Source organism: Malaya genurostris, chromosome 2 (genome assembly GCF_030247185.1).
Source record: "Malaya genurostris strain Urasoe2022 chromosome 2, Malgen_1.1, whole genome shotgun sequence".
Classification (NCBI taxonomy): Eukaryota; Metazoa; Arthropoda; class Insecta; order Diptera; family Culicidae; genus Malaya; species Malaya genurostris.
Genome location: NC_080571.1, coordinates 57,788,602 through 57,813,709, shown reverse-complemented (window position 1 = coordinate 57,813,709; position 25,108 = coordinate 57,788,602).

The window sequence follows — 25,108 nt, the reverse complement described above, 5'->3', positions numbered from 1 at the left end:
ATGGTAGCTCATAACTAACAGTAAAAGTTTTTCAATAAAAGTGGATGATGCTTCTCTAGGAACTATTTGCCTAGTTCAATAATGCATCAGTAAATTCAAGATCCCTAGTCCCGATATTGTATTGTGCTCTACTTCTATCGGACAAGCTAGACATAAGGATAGATGGGGTAAAAAACGTCGTCGGATAAACAAATGTTATTTCAACGAACTACTATATTATAATAATATTAAATAATATATTTTATAACTCAATTGGTATTACATTCCTTTTTTTAAATTTGACCTTAGTTTTCTAAATTCAAGTATAAGTTATAGAATTTAATTATTTTGAATAATACCTAATCTTAATAGTCGTCCTCGTTTTTCAACATGGTAAACTATCTTTAAGAAACATCTTTGAATGCTAAATTTTGCTCTTTATACGAGATTGGTTCTATCATTTTATTACTTGATCAGTATTTAATGAGGAAAGCAGATTATAAAAATTATAAGCGAATACAACTATGAAATGTAAACTGCGAAAAAGCTACCGCAGAGACGAGACTCAATATATTATATTCTCATCATACCGTGCACTTTCCGTGTCGCTACCGTTGCTATTAGTAACATACACAATAGTGGCATTTGATGTGCTTCTGTTCCTCACGAAAATGGCACATTTTTTCAACAAAGAATTGGCCATAATTGCAATTGCTCTGAATGACGAAGATCATTAGCAGTTAAAAAACAAACAAAACAAAAAGAAAGAAGGTTTGGATACACGAGCTTTTGGCGAAAAAGATCAGTTGAGGGTGAATTCTTCACCTTATATAAGCAGCTTGTGATTGGCGAGATCAAGGAATATTTCCGAATGTCAGAAGCCTATTTCAACTCGCTGTTGAGTAAAATTCATCCGTGTCTTAAAAAGCATGACACTACATTCCGATTAGTAGTGACTCCCGAGAGGGGCTGACAGTTTGTTTAAGGTATTTTCATTGATGTGTTAACAAGATTTCTTTGTAAATGTCAAGAAAACTCCAATCAAAAATTGTGTAAGGAACCTTGAGATGGCTTATAGCAAATACAAATAATAATACCCCTAAGTACCATACAAACGAATCGCCAATGTTTGGTTCACAGCCTGAACAAGTAAGCCTAGCAAATTACTCCCTTTCATTGCGATAGTTTGAAAATGTGGAAGGAGATCGTTTCTGGCAACACTTTATGCTAGTTGCTACGGTGCTAAACAAACTTGTTTGTTTATGTTTATCGTTGCTGTATTAAACTGCAACAATCAGTCTAAATATCACCGGCACTAGCACAAAAGATGAAAAATGAACACAAACACCCACGAATCTACAAATATCAATACAGCTAGTAGTATATTCATGGTGGCTAAACCATTCTAGATTATTGTTTAACTTACATTTCGCTTGTGATCTTGATTATCACATAAAAACTGTTTGTTTATATATTTTTTACTATAATAAACAGTAACTATGGTGAACTTGTTCTTACCCTTCAGTGCTGCTAGTTTTATAGAAAACTCCTTAAAGTACATTGTCACTCTGACAGTGTATCATGACAGTGTACCGCACGATGCAAAATGTGTCCTTGAAAATTTGTCGAAGTATTCCGTATTATAATTTGTATTTGCCTATAGTTCGTCTCATGATTTCAGATATTTAGCAACAGGAGACACACAAAAAGGCATAGCATTTAGTTACAGACTTGGGGCTGTCTACCAGATTGTTCACGAGATATGTCGTGTAATTACCGAAAAATTAATCGACGATGCAATGCCGAAACCAACAGAAGACATGTGGAAGAAGATTGCTAAGGATTTTTGTGGAATTTCCCCCTGTATCTTGGAGCCTTGGATGGAAGCATGCGACAATTTCAGTAGCTGCCAATAGTAACTTTGAGTCAACGCATGCTTTGACCGTGCTTCGGGCGTGTGTCGATGCAGGCACGGATACGGAACGAAGATGCAGGCACGGATACGGAACGAGGAAGTGAGAATATTCACATGGAACTGCATTAAACAAATTTGAAGCGTAACCCGGACGGGATCCGGTCCAGTCCCGTTACGGATACGTCACGGCTTACTGTGAATAGCGCTTGAAGAGTGTCTAAAATTGCAAACCGTCACTTAGAACGAAACTGCAAAAACGAAAATGTTTTTTTCCTAATTTGACATAATTGTTTACAACTGGAAAAGGTTGTATTTGTTTGAACCCAATCATACTTTTTAGTTTTTATTCGAGTTACAAATAACGTTTTTTGAAACTATCGACTAGTAATATCTATGAAAATATAAATAACTAGCTGACCCGTCGAACTTTGTCTCGCCCAAAAATTATTTGTTCGAATTTATGTTTTCGGGCAGCAGACATGTCAATCGACTAATTGGTTAACATTTCTATCCCTTAATTTTCTGATTACTTAACCTACAATCAACGGAATTCGACAAACATTCGCTTCAACCCAAATATCATCAAGAATTAATGAGAAAATGTTAAATAGCTCTGTTAAGCAAAAATTAAGCGAATGCACAGATTGTTATCCCTTCCTTTGTGTCAATGAACTGAGAAGAGCTCTAATAAAGTGGATATTTTTCTGGTACCGTGGAACTTTGGGTTGCTTGGAGAGACGACGTTTCAATCTTGATTTGAAATTGATCTTACTAATTTGAACATTCTTACACAGAACATGTAATATAAAATGGTAGGCTTAATCCATTATGGTTTAACAAACTTAAGTTCATTTGAAGGCTACTAGCTGAACAAATTCAAAAATCAAATGGTTGTCACTTCCGGTTCCGGAGATATGATGGTATAAGTGATGTAACCGACAGAGTGCGTTGTTTTTTCCCCACTAAATTTTTTCAGAGATGGCCGAACCTATTTTAACACGCTTAGGTTTATTAGAAAGCTACTATTGGGCCATCGAAGTATTTTTGAACGACTTGGGCTTATTTATAAGCAGCAATGTTGTATCTGATCAAGTGGAAAATTATGTCTAGCATTCCCGGTTCGGGAGATGTATCAATGTATATGACTTAACCGACAAAACGTAGGGTTTTTTCAGTGCACCAAAATTTCTTGACGGTACATACCTGAATCGAACTCAAAAGGCTTAGAGACGTTTGAAAGCTACTATTAGGCTATTTGGTTGATAAGCTCACAACACGACCGCTCTACACATAGCTGTCCCATATTATTGTTCTATGGGATTTCCTGTATATGATGGGTGATTTTTTAAGAGCTATAGGATTTGATTTAAAATTTTAAAAAAAGCCTTTTTAATCCACCTAGTGGTGTAATGATGCCTTTCTCATATTACTTATATTTTCAAAAATATCACCAGCAGATTTTACGAAGATATTGTTTTTCAATCTAGAACATAATATGAAACTTTATTTTGGTATAAACTAACATAACCTTTCCAACGTGTAAACAGTTATGTCAAGTTAATGAGAATTTTTCTTTATTTTGCATCGTCGCACAAAATGATTACACACTTTACCCTATAGTCCTGGAACCGCGAGTCGGACCAGGATGAAACTACACAGCAAGACTATAGCAACTTTTATTTGAACCTGTTTGTGAGAATCGATAAAATCATCTCTGAGAAAATTGAGTGAGTTTCGTTTTAAACTTTTTGACCACTATTTCCGGTACTTCTGGAACCGGGAACTTGGAACCAGTATAGCCGAAGTCGGTTCGTTAAGTTAGTAACTAATTTATTTATTTATTTATTTATTTATCTCTAATTCATCTGACAATAAAAGGTCTTAATGAATATAATGTAGTCAAGTTATAAAATAGTGGAACGTAACACTTTCTGCGCAAATTTATGTGTAGGTTCGCCGAAATTGAAGAGATGTTCAACAGTCCCAAATGTTCTGAGGCATGCTGTTATCGGTTCATAGAATCCAAACGTCGTTCGGTGGAATCTCGGTTGAAGTAAACTAGTAGAACGTAGCGACCGTTGCGATGCACGGAAATCAAGACTCGATAAAAGCTTCGAAGAGTCAATATCGCCGTTTACTATTTTCGCAACAATAATTGCTTGCTGAATTTTTCTGCGCCGTTCCAGTGTGTCCAAACCAATCAGACGGCAGCGATCGGGATACGGTGGAAGATCTAGCGGATTTTGCCAGGGAAGATTCCTTAGAGCGAATCGAACAAATCTTTTCTGCACACGTTCAATTCGTAAACTCCAAGCTAGTTGATACGGACTCCAAACTATGCTAGCATTTTCAAGTATAGGCCGAACTAGCGAGCAGTATAATGCCTTCAAGCAATGTGGATCCTTAAAAACACGTCCGATTTTAGCAATAAAAACCTAATTGTCGAGTCACTTTTGTAATTAATGTGGAACGATGTAAATTAAAAGTGAGTTTTGAATCCAACATAACACCAAGGTCATTAACACGATCAATTCTTTGAAGCGTTTGTCCGTCAATTTTATAGTCAAAAAGTAATGGATTCAAAATTCGGTGGAATGTTATGACCTGACATTTTGCTATGCTGACGATAAGCCAGTTCCTTCGACACCAGGTAGCGAATTCATCCAGAAGCTTTTGACGACGCACGCAGTCGTCAATAGAGCGTTCCTCAAGGTAAAGTTTCAAATCGTCGGCGTTAACTAATTTGCAGCCACTATCGAGCATCAAAATAGCGTCATTAAAAAACAGCGAGAACAGAAGTGGACCCAAGCTGCTGCCTTGAGGTACACCTGATATGTTTGAAAACGAGGATGACATACAGGAATCAAGCTTGACTCGTAAGACTCTACCACTTAAGTAAGAGCAAAGCCAGTCAATGAACTTTTGTGTTGCGCCCAGGCGCGATAACTTGCACAAAAGAATACGGTGATCAATTCGGTCGAACGCCGCTTTTAGATCAGTATATACAGCATCAATTTGTACTTTTTCCTCCAAACGTGAAATACAGCTCGAGGTAAAATCCAGAAGATTAGTACTGACCGAACGCCCGGGCATAAAGCCGTGTTGATCAACTGAGATGTAATGTTTTGTACGAGAGAACAACTCATTGCTCACTATTATTTCGAAGAGTTTTGAAGCAGCAGACAAATTATTTATACCACGGTAGTTCCTTACATTGTTACGATCACCGGTTTTGTACACGGGAAACATAAAAGACTGCTTCTAAATAGTCGGGAAGACTCCTTCCTCAAATGATCTGTTGAATATCATGCAGAGAGGAACGGCTAAAACAGTTGCACAATGGCTGTAGACTGCTGCTGGTATACCATCAGACCCGATCGAGAATGAACGTTTCAATTTCTTTGCCGCTGCAACAACCATTTCAGGAGTAATATCGAAAGTGTCGATGTGCACTAAGTTCTCAGGAACATCCAACGCTGCAACCTTAGCTTCGATATCAGAGGCAGTATTTCCAGCAAATACCGAAGCAAAGAACTTTGCAAACAAGTCGCAAGACTCCAATGTTGATTTGGATACAACACCATCGTAACAAACAGATGAAGGAACTGATGAAGATTTACGTTTAGAATTCACAAAATTCCAAAAATTTTTGGGATTCCGGCGAAGATCAGTTTGAACCCGCATAACGTAGGGTTTGTATAACCCCGCATTCAACCTACGATAGTTTTCACTAGAACTTTGGAACATTCGTGGTGTTTCAGAGTTATGCCATCGACGATGTTTACGCTGCAAACATTGCGAACCCGTTTTAATTCACGCAACCTTACTGTGGACCAAGGAGGATTGATGGGCTGTTTGACGAATGGTAAATTTGAGCTAAACCCTTGAAGTAACGCATCGCAGAAAGCCATTTCATTAACATTATCGATCCCTTGTAAATATGTCCAATCAATATTCCGCAAATGTTCTAGTAAAGCAGTAAAATTAGTTTTACGATAATATAGCCTACAAATTGAATCAGTTTTAAGCCAAATCTAGAAGAATTTTACCCTTCACTTTTATAGAAAATCATCGTTATCATGATCTTGTAATAACACTAACAAGTAGATACAAATTGAATAAAAGGATTAGAAATTTACATATTTTTCATCTGAGAAATATAGATTTAAACGTGGCAACCCAGCACGCTATACGAAATTGAACAAAGCACGCTGCGAATGGAGCAAAGTCACACGTACCGTCGCCTACTAGTTTTGCATCGTCATTTTGAATTTGAATGTTTTGACACTCATCGCCCTATAACTTCGGAACCGGAAGTCGGATCAGGATGAAATTGCACAGTATATTTAAATACAGTGAGAGCTTTGATTTGAGTTATGATTCGTGAAAATCGGCTTAACCGTTGCTGAGAAATCGAAGTGAGTTCCGTTTTTGGAGATTTTCTTCACTATTATTGGTGCTTCCGGAAGCGGAAACCGGAAACTAGGAGTCCTAAAATAGTTTTATATATTCACTAACTAACAAGAACTTGCCAACTAGATGAATTTAGAAGTAAGTTTTATAAAAATGTGCACCTCGTTTCGACATCGCTTTTGAAAAAAATACTCATGAAATTGAAAAATTTCACTAATCGCACTGTAATACCGAAACCAGAAGTCGGATCTGGATCAACTTTTCGAGGACTTTTGAAAACAATTTTAAGACCTTCTATTTGCTCCTTACTTTGTGAAAATTGGTTGAGAAATTTGTGAGAAAATTGGTTGCGCATTTTATCATAAATTTGCACATATTTCCTTGTAATTCCGGAACCAAAGTTCGGATTCAAATGAAATTCAGGAAAATTGTATGAGGCCATAAGACCTTTCATTTCGATCTAAGTTTGTGAAAAACGGCTTAGACATCTCGAAGAAAATTGAGTGACATTATTTGTCACATACACACATTCACACACACATTCACACACACATTCACACACACACACACACACACACACACACACACACACACACACACACACACACACACACACACACACACACACACAGGCAGACATTTTGTGATCTCGACGGAATCGAATGATACTCGGTCCTCGGTTGTAAAGTCGGTTTTCACAGCGATTGCATTTCATGAAATCTTTATTGGAATCGATAGAACGATGAATATAATTTCATGCAAATGTTGACCAATGTTGCAAATATTCTTCGTGTAACTAATTCATTCACGCATCCTTGCTGTGATTATACTGCCTTCGAATATGCCAGTCTCGAACAACGTTGAACTATTCACTGCTCGAAAGAGAGAAGGGTTCAAAAGGAATAAGCAATAATCGTAGAGAACCCGAATATACTAATCCATTCTTCGCTGCTGGTATACATCGTGCATTTTCGTTTTATTCATTCGTTTGTCATTCGTTCATTTATTTTATTCTTCGAATTGGTTCGAATAGCGTCACGGCGAAGATCGTTGGTTTCATTCTTCGCGAAGTATTCTTCATCTAATAAATTCATCATATATTGTTGGGTAGCAGTAATGGGAAAATGCTGGAATATGGTTCATCACATACACATAAGACTATGGTAATAGTGCGGGGGGAAACATCTCAATTTGCATGTTTCAAAGACAGCACGAACGATCATCGCGAATTAGGTTTGGCGATGATCGCTGTATGAATATTCGTTCGATATTCGCATTAAGTCATTCGGGGGTATGTCCAATGCGAATAACAACTGCAAGGAATAGATATTCGTGCAAGTAACGAAGCAGCGTCGGCTTTGTTCGCGCCCGAATATACGGACAAGTCCGAATACCAGAACGATTATCGAACAAAGGCGAAGGAAAGCGAGCGATGATCATAGACATTCGTTGTATTTTTGATATTCGAGCAACATTGATGTTGACCGCATTTACACTTTACATGGCCCTTGCGCCAGGTTCAATGTTGGCACACTCTCTCCAACATATCGAATAAATGCTACAATATTGGCTTCCAGTGCGTAAATCGTGACTCGTTCATCCTTGTAGGCATGAGCCTTAACATAACCTCAAAAGAAATAGTCCAAAGACGCTAAATCACACGATCTAGGCGGTCGATTGACAGGTCCGAAACGTGAGATAAACTGTTCTCAATTTTGTCATTGTTTCGCATGCCGTGTGGGATGTGGCACCGTCTTGTTGAAACCACATGTCAAGCATGTCCAATTCTTCTATTTTAGTCAAAAAATCGTCAATCATGGTAGCGATCGCCATTCGCAGGAACGTTCCGCCCATCGTTGCCTTTGAGGAAGTACGGCCCGATGATGCCACCGGCCCATAATTCACACCAAACAGTGACTTTTTTGGGATACATTGGTAGCTCTACTGGCTGGTCTTCACTCCAAATGCGGCAATTTTACTTGTTGACGTATCCATTCAGCCGGAAATGAGCTTCGTCGCTAAATATAGTTTTTCATGATTAAACTGTAGACTAAACGACTATTCATGATTCAAATCTAGACCAAACTGAACAAGTTTGAAAATAACCGAAACACGATTGACGCGTGAGCTGTCAAAAACAGTGTTGCCAAAACGATTCAAGCAAAAAATGACCCTTTACTTAGCAGCACTGCCCATAAATCCACCAGAAACTTACCTCGATGTTAGTGTGGAATTCTAAAAAAGAATGTTCATTGAATAGAAACAGGAAAGTTTGTTCAGGCGTAATCTAGTAAAATCTACAAAACCCATTTACCCTGTAGCTCTGGAATCGGATGTATCCACAATAAATTCAGGATTTTTGCACGACACTGTAAAGCTTCCCTTAGAATCTATAAGTTTGTGCAAATAGATTTGGCCATCTTGAAGAAAGGTGAAAGAGATCCTTATTGCAGTTTTTGACTATTATTTACAATACTTCTAAAACCGAATTCCGAGGAATAGCCAAAGTTGGTTTGTATGGAAGCAACAAATATGAACTACAAATTGGAATAGTTTTGAACCTAATTAAAAGAATTCTTCCCTCTTTTGCTTCGTCACTTTAGGTGGCGGTATCAAATTTTTAACGTCTAACCTAGTAGTTCCAGAACCGGAAGTCAGATCCAGATGAAATTCTGGAATTTTATTTGGGATTATAACACCTTCTACTTAAACCTAAGCTCGTGAAAATCGGTCAAACCGATGCATCTCCGAGAAAATAGTCTGAATTATCTTTTTGAATATTTAGCAGAATAGCCGGAATTAATTTGATAGGCCGTCTTCTAACAATGAGTAACGATTGGAATAGTTTAGAGCTCATTTTAGAAATTGTTTATAAGATTCATTCTTTCGCCGCTTTGAGTGACATTATAAAATTTTCAACACTCGTCACCCTATACTTCCTGTACCGAAAGTCGTATCCGGTTGAAATGTAAGTTTTGTATGGGGTCATAAGACCTTAAGTTTGTAAAATCGGTCACGCTTTATCTGAGGATAGTAGGTAATCAGAAATTATTATTTTTTACGCTATTCACCCTGTAATTCCGGAACCGGAAGTCAGATGAATTTGAAACTCTGATTCTGAAGTTGAGAAAATTGGATGAACGCTTTGTGCATCGTTAGTAAAGGCGTGTTGTGTTTTCTTTTTCCGTTGCAGCATGTACCGGTGCGTAAGCTTTTACCAGCCACTACCTAATTTTGGGTATAAATCTACCCAAAATCAACTAAAGTGCATCTCCGCATATTTCGGTAATTAGCTTATTACATAAACCAGACTACCCAAGTAGCACCTGTACTTATTCATAAAAAAGAAAATAAATCCTATGCTGCATAATGATCGCATGAAAGACACAACGAAACAAGTAGTATTATGAAGCTGACAATAAAGTCTCTCTAACTCTCACGACGTGTTGGCATTGACTGTTTTTGGTCGCAAACTGGTCACCGTAACAAAATGTAAAAATGAAAAAGTGACACACTACAATATCCCGGACAATAATATTAAATCAAAAAGTGAAATAAGAGAAAAATTGATTCAATTTGAAGTAATTTGGTATAGTTAATTTTGTGATTATACACAATTTTTTGCCGGCATATGTTCAAAGCAAACTTGTTTCCTTTTTGGGAAGTAAATTCTTTCTACCAGAGAGAATGTATGTACGCTTTGTCACGGCAGTGCGATGTTTGGAAAAATTCATGCAAATGGCTACCATAATATTGAATGAAAATGTAAATTTCGTAAAATGCATTTTTATTCGTTGTGTTCGGTAAACTGTTTCAACTTTGGTATATGAGAAACTAATATTAATCACAAAGAAATTCAATCTGAACACATTTGAACTTGTTAGCTCTAAATTTCATACGACGGGATTAAAAATTTGAATATCATTCTGTAACACATGGATCAATAAGTCCCGAGACTAACAATGGAAACCACATTTTTTTTGCAAAATTTTTTTTTATTCATCAACATAATCACCTTATAGGGTGATTTAATGGTTCCAACGTTTTTCCAATTTTTCAATACCATGTTTATAAAAAAAAAATCTTTCGCTTCAAAATAAGCTTCAGTTTCAGCGATGACCTCCTCATTTGAGCCAAATCTTTTTCCCTGGAGAATTTTTTTTAAGATCAGCAAAGAGCCAGTAGTCACTGGGGGCTATATCTGGCGAGTATGGGGGGTGGGGAAGCAGATCAAAGCACAAATTCGTTCAATTTCGCCATTGTTTTCATCGACTTGTGGCACGCTGTTTTTGTTCCATCGAAAGCAATCGCGACACCCGCTTGGAAAAAACCTTTTTCATGCTCAATTTTTTCATGAAGGATAGTAAATACATTTCCATATGATATCTGTGTCATATCAGCAATCTCACGGAGCTTCACTTTACGATCTTTCATTATAATTTTTGTCACTTCACTCACATTTTCCGGTGTAACGGCTTCCACAGGTCTACCCGAGCGTTCCGCGTCATTTGTGTCGGTACGACCACGTTTAAACTCGGCGAACCACCGACAAATCGTTGCTTTTGATGGACAAAAGTCCGGATAACATTTTTCAATCCATTGTTTCGCTTGCACGGTGTTTTTACCCATTAAAAACAATGTTTTATCAAAACACGAAACTCGGTTTTTTTCATTTTTCAAACAAACTACAAAACGACTTTACTCCAACCTCGATAACTCAGCTGTTTCTGGTCGGATCGACTTAAAATTTTGTCCCGTTTCAAGCAAAGGTTAGTACTCTAGAAAGACGTGATTACTGGTTTACTACGAGCGCAATCTCTGCTTTAGTCTCGGGACTTATTGATCCATGTGTTATGTCGATATTCTAAAACCGAAAATGTTGAAGGCGCGCACGTTTTCAATAAGTACAATGATCAACTTCACCATAAATATCGAATAGCACTTAAATTTTAAGTATATATAGTGAGTTTAAAGAATATTGAATTCTATATTTTAATTCTGATCATCGGATGCCAATCATTGGTCATAAATGTTGAATGAGAAAAACATCAACAAATTGTAACTTGATACAAACTTATGTATTCTGTTTCGTTGTGACTGATGTGCGCGCTGGATCAAATCGGTACTGAGAACTTGTTTGGCAACCCTCGGTAAGTCGCACAAGCTCCGCCTCTTACGCCTTTCAGGTTACATAGCAGTTACAATGCACGTTGCAATGTCTTCAACTTGTTCTATGAATTTGTTTCATATAAGTTACTGTAATTGAAGTGTAATAACATGTGCTACTTGGGTAACGAGCGATGACCTCAATTTTTAGGTAAATGGAAGATTGGCCCAAGTTTTGCGCAGCCTTTCCTTATGAGAAAGGAAAAAAACGTTGTATAAATGTTCAATAACCATAATGTACAGCTGTAAGAGAGCAAGGCAATGAATTTGGTTCACAAACTGTACACAACAAGAACAAGTAGAAGCAATTATTTACCAAAATTTGCATATGATGCCAAATCGGTGCGTCTTAATTTAGAGACTCCGAAAAGCTCTTAACCCCCGTCATACATGCCTAATACGAGAAAAGTATCTCTTTGCTCTGTGTTTGTTCGTCAATTAGTATGCTAGAGAATCCAAATAGACATTAAATTCCCAGTATCGCCATCCGAATTCAGTTCCGAAATTCGGCAGGAAAATTCGTTTCTCCGAAACTCCCGTCGCGAAAAGAGACTCCTCGGGTGTTTACTTTGCTATCTGAGTTGCCGTTTCCGAGTATGATTGTGTCTATTTACCACGTCTAAAGAATACATACGCGTACGAGGGACAAAAACAAAACTGTTTGAGTCGGCTTGTCCAAATCCCACTCAATCAAGTGTGGGGTTTTCTTCCTAAATGCTTACAATTTTCTCGCAGTAAGGTAGGATCTGAGAAAAGGTAGAGCACTTGAGAAAAGTGTTTTTGCTTTGTTGGATGTTTTTTCAGCTTAAATTGCAAAGTAATTAAAAATTATGATGATTGAAAGAACGAAATTGATTATTTTGGCACAATCTCTATTGTAACAGATATTGATTACTATCCTAATGAGATAAATCAAACCGTCAAAATCTGCTGTCACAATGCTTCTAATTTCAGATGAAAAATAACAGAAAATTGCTCAACAAATTTATTATTATTCACCGACATTGTGACTTTCCCGCTTGCCCCGGGCGTCAGCCGAGAGTTCTCGCATTACAAAGTTAATGAACTTCGGAGGGAAATCTAAACGACTTCGCCTCCACACTCCCGCTTACCGGTCGAATTTTTATGGCGATTCGAATCGAATTTCTCCTTTCCGGGCTTGCCTCCTGCCGGAAGGAGCAGATAAAACATAACCAGCCGTCACACAAAAGCATCCCCGAGAAGAAATTTTCTGTCAAAAAGAAAAACTAGATAGATTAGCCCGTAATCAATCTCGGCGATAGTGTGATTTGCGCTTTCGAACACATTGCGAATTCGACCCAAAACTTCGAAGGGCGGTATTAGGAAATGAGATACGAAAAGGGGACTAACCGACGGTCGGTTCAGAAGTTAGTGTTTGTGTGAGTGTGTGTTTTTTTCTTTTTTCGGTTCATGTGATAGAAAAGAAAACCCAAACAAATAATCCGGAAGTCGTTACTATTCGGAAACGCTATTGTAAAAAAAACCCTTTCACTGGGACGCTCTTCAAGCAATCTACTCCACTGGCATAACGATTGTAAGAACCAAATTTCCCTCTCTTGAACAGCTTCGGGCTAATATTTCTGACATGCACTTGACTTCCATGGCATCCTACGCCGGATGGAATTGTTGGTTTGGGATTTTCTAACTGAAACGCCCCGAGGTTACTAGATTGCCATAAATATTAAATTACAGTTCGTTTGTTTAATTCATTATTGCTCGTTTCAAATTTGATGCTGGTTGTTGTATTAGTTTTGTCATAGTTTACATAAATAGTGCCACCTGCGCATCTCACTGCGGCAGTGTCGTACATGGAAGAGAGTCATCCTGATGCCCCTTAGCCTTTTGAATCCGACAGACCGGCAGACCAGACCGGATCGAGAGCTAAATATTTTCTTACTTCGTCGTTTCGAGAAATATTGGTTAGCTCACAGCTTGTATGAGATTTTTGATTTATACGGGGAAATTATACTCGAAATTTGACGAGTGGAAAAAATCGTTAGCTATAGAACATGTAACATGTACATCCAATTCTGTTTCTACACGCGTTTTATTTGTACGGTTTTTCGAGGGAACCTCAAAAAGTGAAGACACTGGGATGTCCGATACCGAGTCGATACTTTGAAGTATCGATACTTTCTTTTGAGAATCGAGTATTTTTGGTATCGATATTACATCAGAGCGATACTGTTAGTATCGATACTTTAGGTCTCGATACTTACAGTATCGCAACAGATTGAAGTCAATTCCCATTACTACACGGAAAACCCTCCAATCAAAAAATTACGATCTCGCAATTTTTTATTTTTGCAGTTGTTGTTTTAACTAATAATTAATTGATTCAACCCATTTGCTATTTGATTTGCACATATTGAAGTAGTTGAAAAATATGTTGTTTTTAATGCTGTCTAATGTCAAAAACAGCACAAAGCAAAACCAAAATCGCAATGGAAAATCAACCATCACTTTAGTTGAAATTCAAACGCGTTTCTTAAACATTCTCATGTAAACGAAATTCGCTTATTATACGTTTGTAAAACTCGTGAAGAGTAACTTTTGAAAGATAGTAAATTAATGTTTATCATAACACATATTTACTGCTCTGGTGTTACAAGAAGAAACGATTGATATAAAATAGTGCTATGCAGAGAACTGATAGCCGTTAGAGATATTGCAATTAAAAAAACGGGTTTAACCAAAACTAGAACCCAGTAAATTGTATGTGTTTGAAGTTTGGTCTTAAAATCAACTTGATTCTCCATCGTGAAATGCATGTTAATGAATGAGCATCATGTTATCTTCAAGTCATGTACAAAAATTGTATGAACAAAGTGATTAAATTGAAAATGTTTAATATTTATTCATATAATCTGTTGAAACTGTTGCAATGGCTCAAAACATAAAAATCAGTGCATTTGGTTCGACTTTCTGCTCGTAAGTAATATAGTGGTCACAATTAGAAAGCTTCGTTGACACTAGTATTACTAAAAGACAGTATATTGAAAACAAAAATAAAAATAGTTTCAATGAATAATTCAATTAATATAAAACAGCAGCAACATTATTTTTTTATTATTTTTACCGTCATAATATAATATATTATTTATATTAAATATTACATTTTACCTATTTTTATATATATAAAAAATAGGTATAGAATTCGCTCAAACTTTCGAAAATTTTTCCGAGGCCCGGAGGGCCGAATGACATATACCAAACGATTCAGCTCGACGAACTGAGCAAATGTCTGTGTGTGTGTGTGTGTGTGTGTGTGTGTGTGTGTGTGTGTGTGTGTGTGTGTGTGTGTGTATGTGTGTGTGTCCGTATGTGTGTTGTCAACTAAGAGGTCGAGATCTCAGAGATGGCTGGACATGGCTGTTACATACAATTGTTTCTAAGAACCAAAAGGATTGTGTACAGCATTCTTTTTCATGACATTTAGCCTCGGACCGATTTTGGCACGGCTCGTTTTTGGCAACATAATCGTTCGAATATGACATATATAAACCAGATGATGGCAGAATTTTTTTTAATTATTTTGTTTTAAACTACTTACAGCAATAAATGCTGGAACAACATAACATCCATATACCATTCGAATCAGTTCGTCGAGATCAGCAAATGCGTGTGTGACAAATAACTTCAATTAATTTTCTCGGAAAATTTCTTTTCTACAAATTCAGATTCATACGAAAAGTCGTATGCTCCCAAACAAAGTTCCTGCATTATGTTTGGTTCCGACCTCTGGTTTCGGAACTACAGGATGATATGTGAAACGAAATCAAAATTGTGTAACTCATTTTTCTTGAAGATGGCTGAACCGATCTAAGATGCAAATGAAATCTAAGAATCATCTAAGATTCAAATGAAAAGTTTCAAAGTTCTATAAAACATCTTGCTTTTCAGTCAGATCCAACTTCCGGTTTCGGGGATTGTATAAAAATGTCTATTCCACATAATTTAATCAGGTTTATCGGGTTAGCAGATTTGGATAGTCGATAAAAAAATTAACTTTTTTCAGTTTTAGTGGTATTCAGTTGTCGATCAGAAGGCACCTAAAAATTTAATTCGTGCTATGATCTCTCAAAGATGTCTTAACTGATTTTCAAATGTTTTGAAACAAATGTAAAGTGTACAGCTACTCAGGTGAATTTATCTGACTTCGGCCATACCGCTTTTAGAATTCCGGTTCCAGTATAAAATCGTTTCTCAAAAAAAGCCTAATCAAATTTCAGAAACAAAAATTTTAATTAAAACAAACTTATATACAAAAATTAATTATTTTATCCAATTATGAATTCCGGTTCTCGAATTACATGATGATGAATTTTTAAAATTCAAACCGATATAGAAGATGACAATCCCGAAAAGCTTCAAAGTTGAACTCAAAACTGTTGTAATTTATTCGTCATATGGCCATACGAATCGGTTTGGGTTATGCTGGTTCCTGAATACCGGCTCTGGAAGTACCTTAAATTACCGTAAACTCTAGAGTGGAACTTACATATCATGGCATGTTTAATCGATTATCACACTTCTAGATTCAAATTCGATCCGATTTGCAGTTTCGACATTACAGAGTAATGTGTGATTAAAATCTCAAATTGTCGCTTGAAACGAGGGTCATTAAAATAATGTCATGAAAACTTAAACACCGAAGAATATTCATGCAAAAAACATATGCGGATTGATAAAAATAGGTATCATCTCACTGCTAGGTGGATTAAACACGTTTTTTTTTATATATCTTTACATACCGAATTTTCATTTAAAAAATCAAGGAATATTTTATTGTCTTTAAAATCAATAATTTTGCTTAAGTTGAAATAACTAATCGTAATTTCTAAAACAACTAAAACCGATTTGTTTATCAACTCACATAACTGTTAAATCAAAAACAAGGTCGGTTGTTGTAATTAAAATCTTTAATGAAATTGAAAGATGTGTGTCTTGACTAACTGACAGCATCTTATTTTCAACCAAATTTTTTTTTATTTCAACCATCGTTTCTGTTGATCGAAAAACAAAAATGACAGTTTAGAAAAAACAACAATCGATTAGTTGTACCAAATTTTAACCAATCAAATTCAGAAAAACAACTAATATTTTGGTTGTTTCACGATCGCGAGTGGTTCCGACAGAATTTTTTTTTTCAATTATAGATTCTGTAACCTTAAGGTCATTATAGAGGCTTTAACCTTAAGGTCATCAAACCCAGGTGGGCTATGTAAAAGACATCGACTAATCCATCACGCTATACCCGTCACCGATGGAGCATTTTTTGACGTGAATACATCTTACTTTACTCTGGGCGCCTTTTCAAAATTTACCCTCTGGAAGAGTGGTTTTTATCGTGAATATTTCTTGTTTTATTCAACGTATCATCATAATTTTTTTACACGTCATCGGAGATTTCAGCAATTTGTGATAAAATTTCCAGTAATATAACCACAAATAACTCGATATTAAAATTACATATTTGGTAAGTGAAAAAGGTAAAAATTTGATGCTTCTTTCATTCTAGCCTGCGTAGTTGTTTCATTCAGTTCAGATCGGAATCCTGGTCAAGAATCCAATTCTAGTGTTCAGTTCTGAAATTTGGATTAAAATTCCAAGACCAGATTTTATTTTTCATTTTCATAATAAGATCTAATATTCTGTTCCTCGTCCGGTTTCCAGGTCCAGAATAGAAATCCAGAATTCTGGAACTTGGTCCAAATTTAAGAATTTAATTCTAAGCCTGGCTTATGGACCCGAAATCTGGAACATAGATCAGGATCTTGGTTCTAGACCTAGACTCTGGAGCTAAAATTTGGAAAAGAAATTTTTTTACTTGAATATAAATTTTGAAATAGAATTCTAGATTTGAAACTGAGGTTCAGGCCAGAATACAATTGCAAAACTTCTACCCAGACTTCGGACCTATAATTTAAGTTCAGAGTTCGGAAATTGAGTTCTGAACCTCAAGTTCTGGAACTGCAGCCCGAAAATCTGGATCAAACTCATCTTTATTTCCAGAATTTTTTTTCTAAAATGCTTCTCAGAACCAGGTTTCAGTTAGAGAAGACCAGCAGGTCTAGAATTAGGATACAAATCTCACTTTTACAATTCTAGAAGTGTAACTGAATTCAGAGACTAGATTCGGAAGATTTCTTAACTATATTCCGGATCTGGATTACACAACTCAGTTTCGAACCTAAATTCTGGATCTGATTTTGAATTCAATTCTTGGACTTAGTTTCAGAATTCAGTTCCAGAGTCTATAATCAAAATTGAGTTTCAGGATTTAGGTCCAGAATTCATTTTATTAGTATGCCATGCCATCCGGTTATGACATAACTCACCTCGCTTTTTTTTCTTCGACTTCGATGAAGCGCCAGGCTCGCGCATGTATTGGTATGACGTGGACTATCCGTCGTTGAAATTCGTTCTCGACAATCTCGCGTCGTCCCACAGGTACACTGAAAGAGAGTTCAATTAGAGAAAACACGTACATAAAGACCATACTCACTGAGGATTGAATCATTTCAATTTTTCACACTCGTTGCACTTTCTTACAGTGCGCCTGTGGGACGACGCGGGATTGTCGAGAACGAATTTCAATGACGGCTAGTCCACGTCATACCAATACATGCGCGAGCCTGGTGCTTCCGTTCAGTCCGTCCTCGGTACAGTCATAATGGCAATAGGATTTGGCTTTTAGTGGAGTATTCATGCATCGACATAAAGGTTATGTCACGAAAATTTTTAAGAAAATATGTGAAATGTGAAATCATCATGGCTCCAACACAAAGTGGTGTGGGGATAATCTTTGACATGGACCAAAAGTCGCGAATTCATTTATTTTATTTTGAAATGATTGCTGTGCAAGTATCAATTGATACTTACAGGTAACGATAATTTATTGCCTTTTGATACCTTGTATCGATTCCCAAAATTTTGGTATCCCGATACCCTATGTATCGATACTTTGCCTTCCGAGTACCATCCCTAGAAGACACTCAAGTCGCTTTCTATGCAGTTTTTTAATACGGGGTTTCATGTGACTTTTTCTACGTCAGTTAATCGACTGAGCCACAGAAGCACATAAGTTTTAAATGAATAATTGGTACTCATAATTCCATACAGCGGCACTTGATAGTCGCGTGCAAATTGTACTCGCAGCCTGAATGGAATATTACGTCATTTGACAAGTAAAGTGGTTATGGATGGTATATTTTGAAGAACTTTGTCACCTGTAAAATTTATAATTATTTTCTATGAGTAATTCGGAACAAAGGAAAGTAAAAAAACCTGTTTTAATCCACCTAGTGGTGTAATGATGCCTTTCTCATGTACATATAATGTTGTGGTATTCTATTCAAAAATTTTCTCTTCGATTGTTGAAAGAAACCAGGAGATTGTTTATGCATAACATACAGAATAAAACAGTGCTTTGATTACGTAAGCCATCCTTAAGAGAACGAAATGGGTTCACTATTATATGCACTTCCGGCACCGGAACCCGAGAACCGGTATAATCAAAGTCGGTTCGTACGGCCACCAACTAACATGACACACAAACTCTTCTAGTACGCACCCTATAACTCCGATATCGGACGTCGGATTTCAGGAATTTCGTAGAGGATCAGAAGACCTTTCATTTAAATCTAAGTTTGTGGAAATCGGCCAAACCATCGCTGAGAAAAGAGAGTGAGATCCATTTTGGTATATATGACCACTATTTCCGGTACTTCCGGAACCGGATACCGGGAACCAGGATAGCCGGAATCGGTTTGATTAGTTGCCTACTGATAATGACAATCGATTTGTGTAGTTTTGAGACCAGTTTAGAAAATATTTTACGTTTTTTGTTTCGCCGGTTTAAGTGACGGTGTACAATATTGAACACACTTTACCCTATAATTCCGGAACCGGAAATTGGATCCGGATGAAATTCAGGAATTCCGTATGGGACCACGAGACCTTTCATTTGAATGCTAGTTTGTCAAAATCGGTTCAGCCATCTCCGAGAAAACCTAGTGAGATTATTTGATACACACACACACACACACACACACACACACACACACAGACATTGCACAGCTCGATGAACTGAGTCAAATAGTATATGACACTTGGCCCTCCGGGCCAATTTTCACTGGTCGGTTTTTCAAGCGATTTCATAACCTTTCTATATGAGAAAGGCACAAACAAACAATATTATAGTATTTTACATAATCAGTAGAGGAAAACTTCGCATACCTTATGATCAAAAAAGAACCGGAATTTTCATTCTAAAATTCCCGCGCTTGTCCAATCGATAAACTTTTATTCTCTCAACGTTGGCAACACTTTTATACACATTCTGCCAAATTTTGACGCATATCGTACGATTAGTTTTTGTTTGGCGTCTATACAAAGAAGTTGAAAAATTTTCGTGTGGCGATTTTTATAATGAATGAAAATTTAGAACAACGTGCGTGCATCAAATTTTGTGTTGCAAATGGATTTAAGTGTTCCGAAACGTTGAAAATGTTAGAAAAGGCCTTTGGTGAATCGTGTCTAGGAAAAACACAGGCATACGAGTAGTATAAACGCTTCAAAGGTGGTCGTACAAGCTTGGATCATGATAAGATCCCTGGCCGCCCAACAACATCTGTTACTGAAGAAAACATTGAATCGACGAAGCAAATCGTGTTGCAAAATCGTTCTGTACCGATTAGAGAGATTGCTGTGTTGTTGGGCATCTCTTATGGATCAGCCGAACACATTTTAACTGATGTTTTGGGTTTGAAACGCGTCGCTTCTCGGCTGGTGCCAAAAAAGCTGAATTTCACGATAGTGCGCCGGCTCACACAGCGTTGGTTGTGTCGCAATTTTTGGCCAAAAACTCAACCAATATCATCAACCAAGCACCGCACTCTCCAGATATGGCCCCGTGTGACTTTTTCCTCTTCCCCAGACTCAAATTGCCATTGCGGGGAACGCGTTTTGAGACCATAGAGACCATAAAAGAGAATTTGCTGCGTGAACTAAAGGCCATACCTTCGGCGACCTATAAAACTTGTATGGAAAATTGGATCAAGTGTTGGCATGCATGTATTGCCGCCGGAGGAGAGTACTTTGCAGGCGATAATAAAGAAATTTATTAAAAATTGAAATTTTGCGTTTTTGCCTTTCTCATATAGGGTAAGGGCTCCCTATTTCATCTCATTTGTAAGGACGTCGCCTTCGAACCTCGATTTAGCCACTAAAATCACTATAACCATTTCATATTACTGCTTTATTCGCCTTGCTCCACATTGAGATTGGTTCACATTCCTTGGAAATCAAAATAATGTTCATAAAACAGCAAGAAACACTTATGAAATGTTCACTACTCTGCTCCTAATTTCATCTCAATGGATTTTTATCCATCCTATCGTTGATCCTTCATTCATCCTATAAATTAGCAATGGCGACAGGAATCAAAACGAAATATTCCACTATTACACTCTCAGGTTCAAAATGTCAGAATTCTTCTTAAAAACGGCCTAATGCCAACTATGAGACAATATACGATATTTTTAGAATCAGTTTGAAATCATTTCAACGTTTAAAAATTTTTCAATCGTTTCCGTTACCTTTCGCTTTAAATTTAAAATTTTACTGAAAAGTTAATTTGGTGAACTTTAAATAAAAACAAAACTGTGATTGTTACTATTTATTCATTAGCCCTTCTTAAAACAAAGTGTAGAGCCAGAGATGCCATTTATACAGATCTATATGTATTGTATAGATTTTTGCGTTCGCATACTGGTTTAAATCAAAGTACCGATTTTGTAAAGATTTCCTAAATTCAATACAGGTTTGTACAGGTTCATAGAAAGAAAGAAGTAAAAAAATTAGACTTTTCTCTCTGAGTATCTATTAGTATTTGATTGCAGTGATTCTTTAAAAGTTTATTAAACAACGGAAAAATCACATGTTAAAGTGGAAATCTTTTATGTAAATAATTGATTATGAACACTGACAAACATTTATATTAAAATTTGGAACCAATTTGAACTGTTTGAAGCCAGATATTTTCATAGAATATGTATTACGTTGCATAGAAAGTCTATATCTGGTCTATCTGTTTTCACTAATAAAATGATGTTAACTGATTTTATTAGTGAAAACAGATTTAACACCATTTTATTAGTGAAAACAGATAGACCAGATATAGAGTTTCTATGCAACGTAATACATATTTTCTATGAAAATATCTGGCATCTCTGTGCACAGCCGATGAAACACACACACTTCACAGCGTTATGTTGACGTATAGCGGAATGAAACCAGTGCTACTAGATTTGCCACAATGGTTATTTCAGTAGTATTTAACATGCTTTATTTGGTAATATTCGAAGCCAAAACAGGTTTATTGAAATATTAATATCAATAATATAATTAAACTAATGTCACGGATACCAAAAACATACTTTTTGATGAGATTTTGAAGAAGAAAAACAATTTTTGTTTCGTAACATTATGAGATAACTTGGCAACTTTGCGAAACCAAATGAGATGAAAACAAAGCGCAATCAAGCGAACTAAGTGAAAAACTTTCATCTCATATTTTTAAAGACTATTATTGTTTGTCGGGTAGTTTTTGAAGTATTAAATCGTTAATTAAACAAGTAGCAAGTGAACATTACTAATTATGAAGTCATCCAGCATTCAATGGTAGTGTAATTGTGCGAAAAAGTGATCATGTTTTGAGACGAATCGATTAGTAGATAATCAGAAACATGACGAACTGTAAATCTTGAGACGAAAATGTGTCCTAAATTGAAAAGTGAGTTTATTTTAAATGAAAAAAACGATAACCGAAGAACTTAAAACCATTTCTTTCAATAGGAAAGTGTGACAATAGCTTTTATAATCATTTTAAAACATTTCACAGTTTGGTTCAGGTAGGTTTTAAAATATTATTCATGTTCAAAGTAATGAGGTGAAGGGATGAGATGGAAATAGGAGCTCAGATGAAATAGGGAGCCGTTACCCTAGATAGGTTATGCAATCACTTGAAAAACCGACTAGTGAACTCTCTCTCTCTCTCTCTCTGTGTGTGTGCGCGTATGTGTCAAATAATCTCACTAGGTTTTCTCAGAGATGGCTGAACCGATTTTGACAATTTTAGATTCAAATGAAAGGTCTCGTGGTCCCATACGGAATTCTTGAATTTCATCCGGATCCGACTTTCAGTTCCGGAGTTATAGGGTAAAGTGTGTTACATAATGAACACCGTCTCTTAAACCGGCGAAACAAAAAACGTAAAAAAATTTCTAAACTGGTCTCAAAACCACACAAATCGATAGTCATTATCAATAGGCAACTAAACAAACCGATTCCGGCTATCCTGGTTCCCGGTATCCGGTTCCGGAAGTACCGGAAATTGTGGTCATATATACCAAAATGGATCATGGATCTCACTCACTTTTCTCAGCGATAGTTTGACCGATTTCCACAAACTAAGATTCAAATGAACGACACCGTCACTTAAACTGGCGGAACAAAAACCGTACAAGATGTTGTAAACTGGACTCTAAACCGTTATTCCCAATCTTAGAGTCAATTGAAAGGTCTTATGGTCCTACCAAAATTTACGGCATATTTTCGGATGCAACAAACATATAAAGCGTAATTTAGAGTGCGTACTAGTAGAGTTTGTATGTCATGTTAGTTGGTGGCCGTACGAACCGACTTTGATTATACCGGTTCTCGGGTTCCGGTTCCGGAAGTACATATAATAGTGAACCCACTTCGTTTTCTTAAGGATGACCTACGCAACCTGTTTTATTATATATGTTATGCACATACAATCTCTTGGTTTCATTCAAAAATCGAAGAGAAAAATTTTGAATAGAATACCACAATATTATACATGAGAAAGGCATCATTACACCACTAGGTGGATTAAAACAGGTTTTTAATAAAATTCTGGTTCTTTTTTGATCATAAGGTATTCCATTAGTAATATTTTGATGGTTCTAAATAAACCGATTTGCGGAATTCATTCGATGATGACAACTGTTGAGAACTATTTGCCATTATCAATTTATTTACACCAGAACCTAAATTCTGAACCAGGATTCTCTAACTGAAACTAAATTCAAGAGCTAAGTTCGGAAACAAAAAGCTCAAAAATCAGTTACAAAATTCTGCTTTAAAATGCAGATTAAGAAATCAGTTCATGAATTAAGTTCAAGAATTATGAAACAGAACTCATTTTCAGAATCCTCGAATTGAGTACTAGTACTGAATTCTCAACTTGGATTCCGAACCCGAATAAAGGAACTGAATTCAGTTCCAAAATATAGTTCGAGAATCCAAATTTAGAAATTATTTCAGCATGTTAGGTTCTGAATTCTAAAAAAAAAACAACAAAATTATGAAACTGAATTTAGGACTTAAATTCTGAAAATAAATTCTGGAATTGAGTTGTGAAATTAAATTCTGGTTCAGGAATCAGTTCCAAAAGTCAGTTTGGAATTCAGTTTTAAAATTCAGTACGAAATTTAATGGTGGAATATAGCAATAGCGTCGCTTTTCTTCTCAAACAAGCATCTGTTTTTAATCGCTCGTTTAGAGCTTGGATAAAATATATCTGCCCTGTCTAAGAATATGGAGCTTAAGGTGAAATGTAGCGGAATGCGAAAATCGCGTTTTTGATCAATTATTCAAAAACTAGACCGATTTTCGAAAAACTAAAAACACTTAAGTTTTCGAAATCAAATTTATCATAACTAAGTATTCTTAGAATTTTGAAATTTTGCTTTGCCGAGCCGTAATTGGTTTTTTGAATGTATAAACTGTTACTGTTCCGTTCCACGGGGATGATTTTAGAACTGTTTGTAGCAGAATTTCAAAAAGAATCTGAAAATGCAACTCAAAATTATAAAATATTAGCTAAAACAACTGAAATTTGAAAAAAAAAAAATAAAATATAAAATAATTTATGCAGCATTGGGTTTTGTGTTGAAATAAAAACGAGTTGAATACAATAAAATGGGTATTGTAAGAAATCGTTTATTTTCAAAGTAACTGTCATTTATAATGCTGATAATGTCCAACTCTGTTGAGTTCAATGCATTGATGTTGCTGAAGCAATAAAGCTTGGCTGTGTAATATCGTATAACAGGTATTATTTTAGGTTGCAGCAATTTTTATAGCAAAACTATAACTTCATTGACAAGCTACTGAATGAAATGAATACAAGCCAAGTATTATCGTTCATTAACCTGTGATACAAACAAAGTGATAAACATTGAGGGTCAGCTTTGAGCCAGTCAGCATGGAAAACTTATTGGAATTCATTGGTTTTCAATCATTATTAATACAATGAATCAACGCTCGATTTTCCTTTCAAAATCGATTGAATAATAATTAACTACGAAATAACTTTATATTTAATTTCGTGTCCCAAATATGTGCTTGAAAAAAGATTCACTAAATAATTTTAACTGCATGGTAAGATGAACTATTAGTTATAATTGGAATGTATTCCAATAATTGTTAATCTATGAAATTATATAAACTATAGATGATTTCTGGCACCGGAAGCCAGAGGACATTTGATCTTCGGTTCGTTATCGTTGAAATAGACATTTC